The 14,481-nt window shown below is 38.3% G+C and overlaps 2 long non-coding RNA genes across 2 annotated transcripts in view; one reads left to right on the forward strand and one right to left on the reverse strand.

Annotated features, from left to right (window-relative positions):
- The window catches only part of LOC107837068 (uncharacterized), a 139,824-nt gene that overhangs the window by 104,169 nt on the left and 21,174 nt on the right, over positions 1-14,481 (forward strand). The gene's annotated exons all lie outside the window — the stretch shown is intronic.
- Positions 11,416-11,695, reverse strand: LOC107837067 (uncharacterized). Its single transcript, XR_001663046.1, has 2 exons — positions 11,587-11,695; positions 11,416-11,455 (listed from the first exon to the last, which is right to left on the reverse strand). It is a non-coding gene; the product is annotated as an uncharacterized LOC107837067 (long non-coding RNA).

Genomic DNA, 14,481 nt, shown 5'->3' on the forward strand with positions numbered 1-14,481 from the left:
TTTATCTCTCCCCATTTGCATCATTATGAGGCAGAGAAAATCTATAGTGGAGTGTGAATAGCTCCGTAATGAGGAGGAGGAATCAATCATCCTTTCAAAGTAGGCCTGCTGCAGCAATGAGAATATAAATTCACTCTCATAAATCCCACACTTTAGGGTCTCTATATCCTTCTTAACGTCTCTGGAGTTTACAGCGGCCTTGTGTGTTATGCTCCTCTGTAAGATGGACTGCCTGATTTAGGGCTGGTTTCTTCTATCCTGCTGGGAGATGATGGTTGAGATGTCCAAGTTAGCCTTCGTAGTGTGAGCTATAAAAGTGCTGTAATTGCTGTGTTAATTCTGGGGAGAGCACAAAGGGAGCTCTTTTGCCAATTCATCCAGCTATCAATCTACCTATCATGTCAAAGATTTGCCATTTGGCATGTCTGGACCATTATTACATATGCCGCGTAATTTGGCACAATTAAAAGAAGGCACAAGTACTGTAATTAATGTCAGCTGTCAAACACAGTAGAAGCTGACAAAAATAATTATTTTCCTTAAGAAAGCCTTTGAAATCGGGAGTAATCTAGGAGGCTTCACTCGAGCTGGGTTCACAGAAACAACCCAGATTCTCTTTGAAAGAACTGAAGATTAACACTTTATTTCTTCTCATCATTCATTTTCTAACACAGCATCTTTGTAGAGACTTGGACTTCCTTTGCTGTATTCCTACTGTATGTAACATAGGTTAAATTCAATTGAAAATACTATGAGTATCCCAAAAACATAAAGTATGTTTAATTTAGAAATTAAATGTCATAACTCAGCTGTTGGCTTTTGCTGCTCCTTTTTCAACCTTCATCTGACCATTTGGCTAGAAAGCTGCACAAAAAGTCAGGGATGATTCATGCTCATTATGATCAATGGAAAAGATGACTTGAACTTCCTCCTTCTGTCTATGCTTTTTCTACAAAGTCTTATTTTCAACTCTTCTTGGATTTGGGGTCATAGTTCAGATATTATTTGAGATTTGAGATGCTAATCAGCTGCTCCAGGTGTTTTGTCTATGTGCACAATTTGGTTTAAGGGTGAAGTTATCTGTTTATTGTAAGAGGTAATCATCGCTTGGACAGTTTCAGTTAAATTAATATTTTCTATTGGCAGAGTTGGTGTTGCATGTGCAAGTTAGTAAGAGCACAGATACACTACAGTTTCACAAAGTGTGCAGATTTAGTCTGTTAATCACACATCCACCATGAAAACTGTTAAATATGCAAAATAAAGTTAAAGGAAAGTTATTGGAGAAACCGCCATACTGGTATTGTAGTTTTACTAATATGGTCTTTGGTTAGCTGCCAAGTTTAGGTAAGTTTTTTTTTAATCTAAAACTTATTTTAATTATTTTTGCAAAGTGATTGCATTACTGCTGTTGTGTTATAACTTTTTAGCTTACCACCCAAATTAAAATCAGATTAGTAAACTAGATTAGTCAATCATGGCAAAGTTGAAGCAAAAATAACATAAAGAGCTATTACTATTGGGGTTATCTTTGCTTAACTTTAAATACTGTTTTGTCTTTTTACCTTTTCCCATCCACAGAAGAAATCTGCTTCACCATTATCAGTTTTGACATTTATTTTGAACTTCCAAAGGACCTCTGGCCCCAAACTTGTTAATTTGTGAACCCCAACGAGGTCCTGACCTCAACTTTTGGAAGCACTGGTTTATGATACAGCCACTGTGTCTAAATCACAACATTAAAACCACATGGCGAACACAACCCCCACTTCTGAGAAAAAAAAAAAAAAAAAAAAAAAAAAAAATTGGAATCCGTGTAAAATGTAAATAAGAAACAGATGAATGCAACAACGTGCAAAAAACGAGGATGCTATGACTTTGTAGGAATTAAGTTCTTAGCAGGCATAATAAGGGGATCAATAGACAATGACCAACTTTGAAATGAACTTAAACACAAAACTATTTTCTGTTGGAAAACATGTCAAATGGAGTAATTGTCAATGCTTCCAAAATAAAACTTTAGTACAGAAAAATAAATTCTGCCTGTTTCTGCATATAAAAACATATAAGCATGAGTATACTTAGAAATAAAAATGCACTTGTAGTCTTGGGGTAAAATGCGTTATGGTCCGATGAAACTATTGATAGGTACACAAAGAACACTGGAGATATCAAACGGCATACTTTGCCAAAAGTGCCAATAGTGTGGTGATGGCAGCATTATGTTTTAGGCTGTTTTTCTTCTGCTTAGTCTAGATAGAGGCAATGATTAGGTTCAAACACTAGCCAATATCATACCTGTCAAGTTTTGAATCTGGGAAATCAGGAAATGTCACTGTCGCTGGGGATGACAATAATACAGGATATCTACAGGAAAATACTAATACAGGAGCACGGCAGGAAAGGGGTAAAAAAAAAACGGTAGTTTCCCAACCAAAACAAGAGACTTACAGGTATGGCCAGTATTGGCACTAAACAATAGTGCCAATACTGTCTAGTATTGGCACTATTGCCAAGCTAAAGAAAAATGTCATCTTTCAGGAATACTTGGGACGAAGCCATTCAATAAAAGAATGGAAAATAATCTGATGTGCACAGGAGATGCCCTCACAATCCGACAGATTTTGAGGGTGTTTTGAAAAACAGTAAAACAAACTGCTTTAGTTAAAGGGTGCACATCATACATGGAGAGATGTCAGTTGGGTTTTTTGTTGGATTCCACTGAAGGTGGAAAAAGTTAGCAAATTACTACTTTTCGTTTGAAATTTAATGCATTACAAAAAATGTGGTATTTTGACAGGGGTGTGTCACTTTACATGACAATGCAAATGTAAAGTGAAAATCTGATATTGCTATTTGAGCGCATAGTAAGCAACAACGTTCCAGACATGTGTGTCCAAGAAGCAACTGTGGAACAAACAGTGGAAACTTGTCTAATGTGGAACATGCTTATGGCATTTTGTATGTTTATTTACGTTTGCATGCAGTTTGTGTATTCTAGCATGTTACTGCAGTACATTCCCCCAGGAAACTCCACCAGCTGGGATCCAAAACTCTTAAGTGAGATAAAATTCTGCCTTTTATATATTGCACATACAGCCTCGTGTAAAAATGTAGAAAAAATATGTTCTTTCCAGTCACAGTTAGGAGACATCCACAACAAATAACGTTGCACTTGTTCACTAATTTATTTCCTGTGAAAACCTTTGAAACTCATCCCCCACTTGATGGAAGGCATTTTAATATATTCAGGCGCATTGAGTTATCCGAAACAAAACACTCTAATTCAACTTTTATGTTTTTATTTATATAATGTATGTCTGCGCAATCACTACTCTCTGAGGTAAAAAGTGTGAGGAATATTTGCAGCATTCATCAAAATGATGCTCTGAGTGACCGCTCTCCCACGATGGCTTTATTTCCCGACCCATCTGTTACATCCAGTGTGGGAATACAAGCTCAGATAGTGCTCCCCGTACTGTACTACGAAAGCAGCCACTGTAATAAATTAGGTGATGACCTAATGCAGGATGAGGAGAGGCAACATCCCATTTCTTCTTTCAGTGTACCACATGGGATCTATTTCCCCTCAACATTAATAATACTCCGGAGCATTAAGGCATGCAACAAAAGCAGATGTATTCCTCCCCGGGCTGATTCGACTTGTGAGCGTTTCCTCTCCCTAACCCCCATCCCGGTCCTCCGGCAAAGCATGATTACCCGATTTTAATGAGATTTTTAATGTGACTTTCTTTTCTTTTTCCTCCTCCTCCTTCTTCTTCTTCTTACAATTCCAGTGAGACAATCCAGTTCTCTACTATGTACATACACACTATGGTTAATGTTTCCAGTCTGATGGTATGCAGAAGAAACTCATGTTGACATTCTGCCCGTCTGCCTTTTTGAGTTCTGTTTCTTACTCTTTACACGGGCGTGTTTCTAACAATAACAGAAAATGTGCATATTTGTATTTTTGTTAATCAAAAAACTTTTTCTTTTTTGTGACGTTGAAATTATTTACAGTGGGCTTTCAGAACTGATTGAGGTCGGGGACCACGACTACACCGAATCCACCTTAACATGCATTTCTTTTGGAATAACCACAGAAGCTAATATCCACAGCCTTCCTTATCTCCACTTTTGGAGGAACAACCAATCAGAGCCAAGAAAAATGTACAAAGCTCTTTAATTGGCTGCAAAAGCTAGCCAATAGCATGTCAAGTAGCATGGTGCTTCCCAACCTGCATTTTCTTTCAAATATTTTAGATATGTTCGTCGATGAAATCTGTAAATAGGCAAATTTTCCACATATTATCAGAATTCATGACCAAATCATGAATTCTGATTTGATAAGGGACATGTAGGTTGAGATAGCTTTGTTTTTAATGGAATTATTTGTAAATTTGGTTGCAGGAGACAAATGTTTTTTGTTTTTTTTTATTGTACTGTATAGGAGGTGATGTCCATGGTTCCTCAACAGCAGTCCTTCACTTTCTCATGCTTTGCCCTCTCCCAGCGGCGCTCTTGTATGAACCTGACTATTACTTGTATCTTGTCTACACAAATGCGTTCAGTTATCTGCAGGAAGCGTTCCGTCTCGTCTCGCTGTTGTGTTTTTTTGTACTCGACACAATAAGAAGTGCACACTCTAGGGCAGATGTCTCTCTTAGGCATATTGATCAGGCGAAATCCCTCAAATATAAAGCACCTAATGAAGCTGAAAACACAGGGGCTTACTTGTAAATGATCAAGGAAATCCTCTTTGTTCTTGATTTATAAGCCACTGAATGCTTTTACTGATCTAGTCTGGAGCGGACGGATTCAAAATAAAAACTTGGTCATATCTTTAATTTTTGATTATGCATGCTAATCATTTGAGGAGCAATTGTTGATTAAACAAAAAATATGTTTTAATTAATTGTAAAGTCAGTAGATTTTTCCACAGAGGTTCTGCCTCCCAAGGGGTCTACCATTCCTCTTTGCACAATCTCTCTAAGTCTTTCAGAGATAATATTCTTTTCCTGAGCTCACTTCTTTTCACAAGTGACATAGGACTTAGGTCTGAGGACTGAGGTGCAAGAGAAGAATGCTTGGATCATTACTCTGCTGAAAGACCATTTAACTTGTGGAAAGAGCCACATTCAAGTACCTGACAGAGTCCACCAGATGTTTACCTTGTCATACAGTTGATGTTGCCATGCGACAGACCCGCAGCTCTTCCACCATATTTACCAGTGGGAAAGAAACGGTTTTCAACATATTCAACCTGCAAGGAACGCTTGTTACCAAAAAGCTCAATCTTAATCTCATCTTTACACTTGCAGGTAAAGATGAGACTGACATGTGGAATTTACCATTTAGCAAATTCCACATGTTTGTGATGGTAGGGCTAAGGTTGTTATGGAGACATGGTGACCGCTAAGGGGCCACTCTTTGCTGCAGCTTGCCAACAGTGATTAATTAAATAAACATTCCCATGCAAATGACAAAAGCTTAACAACACAAGCATTTTCAGATTTTAACTCTTGTACCGTCACCAGAATTTATTATACTTGTATGTAAAACTGTAGTCCCCTTGGTTTTAAAAGTGAATATTTGAAAATAGTCACTGTTATGATTGGACTTTTAATGTCCGATCAAATCATGATCGGACATTAAAAGTATTTAGTTTTACACAATGTCCCAATGTCATTAGAAGTGGGGACATAAAGAAAAAAAGGCTTCTCTACTGATCCTTGAATATTGGTCGGATGTTTTGGTGTTTGCCTTGTGTACATACTGTTATACTTTGTCAACTGTTTTCATTTAATTAGTGTGTTTATTGGCAGGTAATTATGGCATGTTTGCAACTTGTAACCACCTTTGTGGTGTGATTAATGGTCGGAGGGTTTTATTTTTGTCTTGGATCATGAGTTATGGCTTCTTTTTCCAGGTAAATATATGCTTCTGTGTGTTTTTGGACCAAGCAGCCAAACTTCTGCTTTGCTTTGGAACTGAACTTGTTAAAGATTACATATGCTGTTGGCTTACGTGGATAAATGGCTGCAGAAGTTGTTGCATTTGGCCTATAGTGGCTTAGAATTAATGTTGCCTTCTGAGCTGGATATATAATACATTTAAAATCTTTTCTTTATCACTATAACGTTTAACTTTAATGCATTTGCCAATACTGAGTCAGACCCTGAGCTCCCATTCAACAGCTGGATAAATCCAACAAATAAAGTCTTGATCCAGTTGTGGCACTTTATGTGAAGGAAATGTTTTGATAAATAGCTGCAACCTAGTGATAGTAATGGTCTCCTACAACGTCTCAGGTCTATAAAAGAGAGCAACTTTTATCTTGGTGGTGAAGATTTGAATGTTGTCATAGACAGAAAGTATATTTTAATCACTGATGGGTAGCAGGTGTTTAATACAAGAGGTTTTTATGCATTTCGCTTCTGATTTTCCTCTTCTCTGCCTCCAAGTTCTAGAGGAACTTAATTTTCCCCGTCTACTGTTTGACCGATGAAGTTACTTGCGTCATACTTGCAGTCGGTTTTAGTTAGAGCCACAGTAAGCTCAGTTTAAACTCGGAATACCATGTTTGTGTAAAGTAAAGCACTGCTTGGTTGCCAAGATTCCCCTTTTGTTTTGTGTTGATTTGGAGGTCAACATTTCTCAGATGCAGTTGCCCCCACTTTCACTCGCCCCGCTCCTTCCCAAGTCTCCATTCCTCGACAGTGGGGTCATGATGCTTTGTTAGGCAGAAGTCAACCCAAATAAATGTGAGGGACAACAGACCCTTGGCTCCCTGCGCTCACACACTCGCCTCATATTTGGACAAGAACATGACATCATAAGGCAAAATGCCTGGTTTCCATGCTGAATTTGTCTACCCTTTCAGTTTACCTTCATTTCCCACTCCACAGGCAGCAGCTGTTCCCAGTCCGTTTTTGAATGAAACCCAGGATTTCCTGTATTTCCTTTTAGGTTGATGGTGACCATATGCTTGGACAATTACCAGAGCAATAAAAGTCCCGGCGTTTCTATTTATTTTCTTGAGACGGAGCATCAGTCTGCTCTAAAATGATTAGGCAGAGCAGGTGCTGAAAGAATACCTCACTACAGCACATCATGCAGCCGGCCTGAAAAAACAAAGGTGTTATACATTAACGGTGAGTTAATGTATAACTCACCGTCAGTTCACCAACAAGTCATAATACTGTACGTAGAGGAAGCTAAAAGTACATTAATGCTAATGTTAATCTCCTACATGTGGTATTAACCAATGAGGAGACTTCTTAAGCCTGTTGGTTGCACTGTAATCATCTTGAGGAAGTTGCAGGAAGCTTCATATGAGCTCAGTTTTAAAGTGTGTTTGGCATCATTGTCCTAAGGCAACATATCATCTTTAGACAGAAGCAAATGTGTTGGCACATTTAGGAGCCATCTGGAAACTACCAATGTCCAAGCATACCACCGACTGGAGTCTGCTGGTACACCAGTGTCTCTCTCTGCTCTGAAATAAATATAAAACAATGTGGTCTCAGAAGGTGCTGATCCAGAAAAAACATCAAAAATTCCCAAAATTAAAGCACGAGTGTAACTTGAAAAGGATAAATGCCTCCAGGAGACTAAATGTTTTTTGTGACACGTCACCAACAATGAAGGGAAGTATTTTTAGAGGAGTCACGCCGGCAGCGTGAAGGTTGGTGTTGGCACAACCACACTGAGGGTCTGCTTTGTTGTTTGCACTGGCGAATTGCTGGTCTGGTAAAAATCCAGCCGCTTGTGCAACATTTTGTTTCATCCAGAGGGTCATTGAGAAATTATGACCTCCTGGACACGTTGACTGTGTTGAGGTTTTAAGTTGGTAAAAGTTCAATGGTAAAAGTACAGGCAGATTACAATGCAGAAAATTGACGTCATTGCTTACATCTCCCTCAGTTCGCTGATTGGTCCTGTCAAAAATTCAGAGACAATCTGTGTAAATGGGAGAAAGCACAAACTGTGCTGCAAGCAAAAAAATAATAATTTCGAGCGAAATTGCACAGGAAGTCAATGTCCAAGCGACTGAATTGCTACTGAATAATGAAGGACGACTATTTCTAAATTTTTCAACTTCACCTGAAACCAGCAGCTAATTGAATCTAGGATACAATTAGATGTTCCTGAAGGATGATGAATGCAGATAAACACCAGAAATGGGTTTGGAAAGATGAAGCAGCCTACATGCATTATGTGTTTGGAATGGTGCGAACATCAACAGGAAATCAACCAGTTTCAACAACCTAAGATGTGGGAAAGCTTGTTGATGGCTACAGTTCTAAGGTTTCATCAACAATACAGAGAACAACAACCATACACACACACACACGTTCATACTTAAGGACAATTAAGAGGGAAGAAGCCAGTGTACCCAGAGAGAACCCACACATAATCATCCAGAACATCCAAACTCCATGCAGAGAGAACCCAGGCCAAACTTCAAAAAAAAAAAAAAAAAAAAGAACTCTTTGAAATTTGTGGAAGTAAACCTTTAAAAACAACATCCCCCAATTTGGAGTAGAAAACAGTGTTTCTCAGAAAAACTTTCAGACTGGACCAGAGCGTCATATTTGGATATTTCCAGACTTATGGAAAATATTACGGTTGAACTGAATGTTTTAAAAACTTGTGGTTACTACCGAGCACATATTTGACATATTTCCTAAAGTTAGGAACCAACGTTGGAAAAGAAATGCAAACTTGTCTCCTTTATCAACCTTGAGTCTAGAAGTAAATGAAGAACATCTGCACCTCCTTTATCAAGTACTGGCCTGACTTTGGTTTTTTGCTATGTGAGCTTAAGGTATGTTATTCTTCTTCCTTATACCATACAACAAACAGCTTCAGCTTTAGACTTTTTCAGCTGCATTCCACTGTGAGCTGGGAGGAGAAAATTGTATTTTTTTTTATTTTTTATTTTTATTTTTTCCTGACATAGGATTTTGGCGAGCTGTCACTGCAGCGGTGAGACAGCTCTGAATTTATCTGCAGGCTGTCAGTAGAATTAATACAGATAAGATAAAAAAATATATATGACAAAAGTTTGAAGGTCTGTAGTGGAAAGGAAGCTCTGTCGACTGCTTCATTATATTAAAGAGTGAGGCTAAAAAAAAAAAAAGAGAGAGAGAAAGGAGAGGCCGGAGGGGGGGCGAGGTATCGTTAATAGCTTGCTTTTGGAAGCTTAGAGTTTAGAAGAGACCCAAAGCCAATTATATCTGCTCTCTGTCCAAACTTAATCAGCACCCCAAGCTCTTTAGACTTACATTTATTATTGTAACGCACTTTGTAAAAGTATTTTTCGGGACACTTGCTTCTTCGTTCTAGTTCTATTTTAATGGGAAATGACTACTCCATGCTGCTGCTGCTGTTGTTCTGTTCTCATTTACCTTAACAGCTTTCTGGCTCTGCAGCGTTAAGTAGGTGCAATAAAACAAGAGTAAGGAATTTAAGAAGCAAATGTTCCTAAATGTGATAATACGGTTAAAAAATGCAGAATCTCCTGCAGTTTGACGCGGTGCTTTTTGTATGTCTGAGAAGAATGACTGGAAATATTCAGATCAAATTTGACTCTGGGAAAAGTTTTTTTTTTCTTTTTTTTTTTTTCCCAGAAATCCCAATTTCATGGGAATGTTTTGTATTGTATTTAATTACTTTCGAGGTCCGGATATGTTTTGAAAAGGAAAAACAAACAGTTTGAGATTTTATCCTCCATCCTTTTATCCAATTGTAGAATCCATCCAGTCATCACTTTTAATTTGGGTCATGGGAAAGTGTCTCATCCACTCTAGGTGGGATATAATCTGAGAGAAACTTGTTCTGTACTTGTACTTTTAAATTTACTTCATCAGCTGTAATTCAATCCCCGTTGGGATGCCTTTTGAATCTAGAATTTCACTTTGACACAGAACTTGACTTTCTGGCACAAAGCATAATGTGAACTTGTGATTGTAATGTTCAGCAGAGCAAAGCAAAATTTCTGTTTTACCAAGCCCTTTCTTCTTAAATATTATATTATGTATCTCTGGGCTCTGACGGTCTTGTTGGAGGGGGAATTACCCCCCCCCCCCTAAATCTCTAAAATCAAATCCTGTTAAAGCGCAGAAAACAAGAAGACACTAATCCCTCCCACTCGTGCCTCCACCAACTCTGAGCCCAGCTCTCTGTCAGACACCGTCTACAGTAGAGCTAAGTATTTACCAGTTGCTCACCCACTCGAACTGATGAGTGTAAATTAATCATAATTTAGCATAAAAACAGTTGGCCTTTATTCAGCTTTGCTATGAAAGGGGCAAGAAAGGGTATCGGTAAATTGTGAATTCATGACATATGGTGTGTTTTGTTCAGTTTTAAGTAGCAGTTTAGAGTATATCTAATTGTAAGACTATTTAAAACAAAATGTAACAAAAATGAGGATATCTTTTCCACACAAAAGCGATTAATTTTGAGCAGGAAAGCCTAAACCAAGGTACGTTTGGTGTCTTTTAGCCTCAGTGGGTATTGTTGGACTGACGCTACGGTTTGCTGACATGCGGTTCAGAAGGACCCTCAGAGGTCTTTACCTTGATGGCTGAACCTCTCAGTGAAATCACAAGGGTAAACTGTGCCAGATCCCTACGGCAGCATTTAAGGCTGACCTCATCCCAAGTATCCAGTGACTCAGCAATATGAAAGTGCAAAGTGGTTTTCTTATGGGATAATGCTACATTGGATATGAGCAATGGTAGCAAATCCATCTCCTGCACATTAAGGTAATTGATTCTATCAGAAAAGCCGTGGTTTATACGGTATGGGACCCACCGATGGTTGTTTGAAATACCGGATAAGGAAGGTGATTTTCAAGGGCTCCTAGCTGTAATGTAGCAATACATTCATTGATCCAGACTGCTGTGAAAAAGTATTTGCTCCTTTTCGCAGATTTCTTTTGTATTTGCTTGGTTGACACTTAAAATGCTTCAGATCAGGTAATTGCACTTAAATCCACTAACTGGTTGTGTGACCTCTGCTTGTGTTTGCTATGACTGAGAGGAAGTCCAATAAATCTCTGATTTAGGACATTTTGGCTGACTCTGATTTGCAGATTTGTTTTAATCCAACCACCTTGTCGTGTTTTCAGCAGGATTAGTCTGTTTTAACACAATGCAAACTTTGACTTCAAGCAAAACCTCGATAAATATGCAGTTTGTCATTACAATAACAATGGTTATTGAAATTTAAACATTTTGGCCACTTTAATGAGGAAAGAACTTTGACAGGTTTGTGGGGAGGTTTGGCGATAAATTCCTTTCTACAGGTTTTTTGGTGGTTAATGTTACAGTATAATTTAATAATTATTACACTCAAATTTCTGGAGCCATTATCATAGAACAAAGATGTGGTGTAATTAAAAAAAACAAACAGGAAACGTAGTTAATAGAAGGATAGAGAACTGAATAAATGCACAGATTAAAAATATGGTCATAATTTTTTTTTTTTACTATTTAAGAACTAATGCAGAAAAGATTTCTTTTTAAGGCCAAAATCAAAATGATAGATTTAAGATATATTTACCTTACATACCTTGTTTTTGGTTTAAATCAATAACAAAGTGAGTGCTCTAGTCCTGGTGAAGACTGATGGCTACCTGCAGTTCAGGTCACCCTGACACTACTCCAAACTACCTTCCCTGAGACAGGCTCTACAAAATGTCCTGATTCTGGTGAATCTCCTCTGGTTTGCTCCCTTCTCTAATGTCCACTCCAAACGCCATGCAGCTCTGGAACTCGCTACTCTCCAGCTGCACACTGGCCGTCCCTTCAAACTGCGTCCTCGCCTCAAAGCCGTAAGCCATCACCCATCTGTCACTTCCCAGTCTCCTTCCGAACTCTGATAAAATCCCAGATTAACCGTTCATTCTGCTTCGAGCTGATCCTGCCAAGCAAACCAGCGAGAAATCATCATCATCAGATTCCCATTCAACTCTTTGTACATGTTGTAAATAAACCTGCTTGCCTTTATCTCTGGTGTCCCTGGATTGACTCTGAATGTGGGTCAGAAAACGACCTATTAACATGGCTGTTATGAGTGGGACAGAGATTATTTGTTTAGAGTCAACATGAAAGTGATCAAGCTTACTGAATCTTTCTAGTAAAACCCTCTGGAGGAAAAGAAAGCCCTCGGTTTCATCTCTGCTAAATTTGCTGTGCTGTGGTGAATGAGACCTGCTTAAGGTAGTCATTTGGGTTTTGTGACTTGACAAGACAATAATAGAGCTCATTTTGCTCCATCAGTGCAGCAGGTATCTTTTCCTCACCGTTTCTCGTCTTTGACTGAAGGTTGATTTGCAGTTACTACCGTCACACTGACACATCTCAATTAAAACGACATCTAATATAATACAAGAGGAGAGATGGATGTGGAAGCTCTGACTGAAGCAAAAAAAAAAAAATTGGTAGCACTGTGCTGATTGGTTTGTTCATAGGTTTACACATACATTTAAATACGCAAGACTGATGCTGCTCTTAATTGTGAATATAGATGGCCCAACGGTGGAGAGTAATTAAATATCCTACTGCTTCCACCTTGCCATCTCAGCATCATAAATATACATGACGGTGGAATTTACAATCGCCATCACACACATACACACACACAAACGCACACAATCAAATGGGGCCTGCAATGATGGCCAAATTTCTCATCATCACCCAGATGAGTGAAGCCTCTGCTATACACAGACGTTAACCCGCACGCATCCACAATTTTCTCAGGCTGACACTTCAATTAGGCTAATCCCGCCTGCATGCAAAATGCTGCACTCCTCCTCTGTGAACCGGCATTGTTGGAGATATGCCACGTCTCTGTACTTTATGTCCTGCTCTGCATCACAAGTAGAGGGGAGCCTTTTCTTTTTTTTCTGGTGGAGGAAATCCAGAATGATCGGATCGGAAAAAGAAATGAGCTAGAGATGCACAAGATGACGTATAGAATGGGAGGAAGGATTGCATCCTGTCAAAGGAAAAAAGAGCTAGATTAATAAAAGTGATCCATACCGTGCTCCTTCTCATACTTGGTATATAGAAAATATAGAAGAAATGTGAGCTGCTGTTGCAACATGTTCCTAGCAGAGGGAATGTGCTGTTGTCCTTGTGTTACTTCAAACATTTCTGATCTTCTTGATGAAAGCTTAATCTGTTAATGAGGTTTTGACATATGCACGGCAAAAAACAAACAAAAAAAATACTGATATACATTTTAGCAGACTGTCATCTTCTCTTCAAGAACTGTATCACAAAACAACAATGAAAATATGTGTTGCTATCTGCAGTATGTGTGAGCGATACTGCTTTAAAACATGGATAAATTGACGAAACATGTACATTTTGAAAGGTGTTTATCATTGTATTAATAGTTTAGCCCACTTAGTGCAGCCAGCATTACAAAAACAGTTGTTTCTAAGCGTAAAGTCAAGTCTGTGTAGACTTGACTTTTCTTACCTTAACCTGAAGATTAAGGTTGTCATCTCATTTCCATATCCCACCTGTTCCACAACAAAGAGATGTTTGGTTTAAACTGGGACTGGTACTTTGGCGTTTTAAGTTCAGTTAATGAATTACAAAGATTTTAACACGTTAAAAGTGTTAAAACAACGAATAGTATTTATTTATTTATTTTTTTAGGTCCCAAGCCTACCACAAACCTTTGTATTGCGTTTGTGGTACGTCTGTTAATCTGATGCCCAATCAATATCCGCAAACGACGACTATGAATGATAGCCACTTTTCTTCGGCCAGTGGGGGTTAATTTTTGCTTCTGAAAAGAAAAAAATCTAATGGGGTGCTGGACAAATTATTGTGTGAAAGTTGTGTTAAAAGGAGCTAGCCAATCACAGAAGCTAAAAACTTTTAAAAACTATTAATGTCTTTGTTGTCAGTTTCATGTGTCTATTTATTTTTAGTTTAGCAGCAAAAGTGGGTTTGAAAATGTTGCTTATTTTGTCTAATAATTATTGATTAAAATGCAATTAACTGAGATGAATTAATCACACTGAATCCAACTCAATTAAAAATTTAAGCCGCTATGTTAAATAGAAATATGTACAAATGTTTGCTTTTAAAACAAGAAATTAAAGGACATCTTCCAAATAGATCCTTCAAAAACCTCAAACAATTTTTGTGAGATTTGTGAGATCATGCATGGTTTTTACAAAGTTTGGAGGAATGTTTCCATCATTTTGACCAAACTCTGTTCCTATGGATTGCTGACTATTTGGAGCGATTTCTTACGTGCTGACCAGTGGATATGAATGTGACGTTATGCGTGCTAACAAGCCTTGGCCTGGCGAGGTTGTCAGAAACAACCAGGGAAGGTACCATAAATGTGTCCATCCAAGTTAGACTGACTGTCGCAATCACCGGGCTCAGGCGACATGATGGAGAAATGAGGGACAGTTTTCAGCAGGGAATAAATTGACTA

This window comes from Poecilia formosa, unplaced genomic scaffold (genome assembly GCF_000485575.1).
Source record: "Poecilia formosa unplaced genomic scaffold, Poecilia_formosa-5.1.2 Scaffold111, whole genome shotgun sequence".
NCBI classification, from domain to species: domain Eukaryota; kingdom Metazoa; phylum Chordata; class Actinopteri; order Cyprinodontiformes; family Poeciliidae; genus Poecilia; species Poecilia formosa.